Here is a 2,047-nt window from a genome sequence, read left to right as displayed (position 1 = left end):
AGGGAAGAAAAACCGAAGAGCTTGGGTGCTGTTAGGGTTACGTTACTGCTTTCGATTAATAAACGTTAAAGTGATAATTATTAGATGATGCAGGTTATTATGGGGAGGGGACGGCAATCGTTCACTTCAATGGACGTGTGGGAAAGTGTGCGTGGGGTTAAATGGAAGTGGGCGTGGTTTCAAGTGAGTGTCAGGACGAGGCTGACTAAATATGGTTATAGTGTGCACAGTGCCCTGGCCAAAAGAAGCAGAACAGGAGGTTCCTTAGTAGTTGATACTTTATAATGTGCTACTGAAAAGATGACAAAATGGCAAGCCTAAGAGCTCTTTCACACCTGCGTTCTTGTCTTCCGGCATAGAGTTCCGTCGTCGGGGCTCTATGCCGGAAGAATCCTGATCAGTTTTATCCCAATGCATTCTGAATGGAGTGAAATCCGTTCAGGATGCATCAGGATGTCTTCAGTTCTGGACCGGAACGTTTTTTGGCCGGAGAAAATACCGCAGCATGCTGCGCTTTTTGCTCCGGCCCAAAATCCTGAACACTTGCCGCAAGGCCGGATCCGGAATGAATGCCCATTGAAAGTCATTAATCCGGATCCGGCCTTAAGCTAAACGTCGTTTCGGCGCATTGCCGGATCCGACGTTTAGCTTTTTCTGAATGGTTACCATGGCTGCGGGGACGCTAAAGTCCTGGCAGCCATGGTAAAGTGTAGTGGGGAGCGGGGGAGCAGCATACTTACCATCCGTGCGGCTCCCGGGGCGCTCCAAAGTGACGTCAGGGCGCCCCACGCGCATGGATGACGTGATCGCATGGACACGTCATCCATGCGCATGGGGCGCTCTGACGTCACTCTGGAGCGCCTCGGGAGCCACGCGGACTGTAAGTATACCGCTCCCCACTACTACTATGGCAACCAGGACTTTAATAGCGTCCTGGCTGCCATAGTAACACTGAACGCATTTGAAGACTGATCCGTCTTCAAATGCTTTCAGTTCACGCTTTCAGTTCACTTGCGTTTTTCCGGATCCGGCGTGTAATTCCGGCAAATGGAGTACACGACGGATCCGGACAACACAAGTGTGAAAGAGCCCTAAGGCTAAATGCACACGATCAGGATTGCGTCTGGAAAATCCGCACCGTAGGTCATGTACATTGTATTCTATGAGAGTTTGAAATTCTCAGTGCACACGATGCAGATTTTTTTCCGCGCGGATTTCGACCGCAGCATGTCAATTTATTTTATTTTTCCTGACCGGATTTTCTCTATTCACTTAGTATAATCCGCACCGAATCCGTACCAATTGATGTGGATTGACCGCATGGATTTGCCTGCGGATTTCAGTGCGGATTCTCCGCACATGAATCCTGAACGTGTGCATGTTCTCTAAGACTCAGGTCTCCTCAATCCAAAATAAATTTCAATATTTTCTATTCACTACGGTACAAATATATTTTTTACTCTACAGAAAGTAAGCGTTAATTTTTAACGTAAATTTGTTTTCCCTTAGTCCTAACAGCAGCACAAGTGGGGATTCCTCCCCTGTGAAGCCGGTCAGGACAGGCAGAATTTTTGTTGAAAAAATAAAATTACTGCCAAGTATCATAAATTAATTAATTAAACCCACCCCTATATAGGACTCCCCGCCCTGGCAGGAGTTGCTTTTTAACAAGTAGAAATAATCCAGATAGGGTGGGAAATTTGTGTGCTGCTGTTAGGACTAAGGGAAAACAAATTTACGTTAAAAATTAACGCTTCGGACTTCCGGTTCCGGCGCCGCCATGTGAGGAAGCAACCCTCGGAGCTCCCGCTTACAGCGATCATTTAGCAGCGCGGGGAGGCGATTATACCTACGAGGGAAGTGTGGCTGACATCACTTACTTACCTCTGGATGCCGATGGAACGATATTTAGTCCGGAGTGGCCAGAAACGTACAGGTGTGCAGCAGGCAGCTTCACAGGACGCGGCAAAGATGGCGGATAGCCTGCTGCTGCTGTTTCAAGATGAGAACTCCCAGAATCTTCAGGGAGATGTGACTCCCCTGGCTA

This window comes from Bufo gargarizans, chromosome 5 (genome assembly GCF_014858855.1).
Source record: "Bufo gargarizans isolate SCDJY-AF-19 chromosome 5, ASM1485885v1, whole genome shotgun sequence".
NCBI lineage: Eukaryota > Metazoa > Chordata > Amphibia > Anura > Bufonidae > Bufo > Bufo gargarizans.
The sequence above is the reverse complement of the archived record's forward strand: the minus strand, read 5'-3'. Positions refer to the sequence as shown.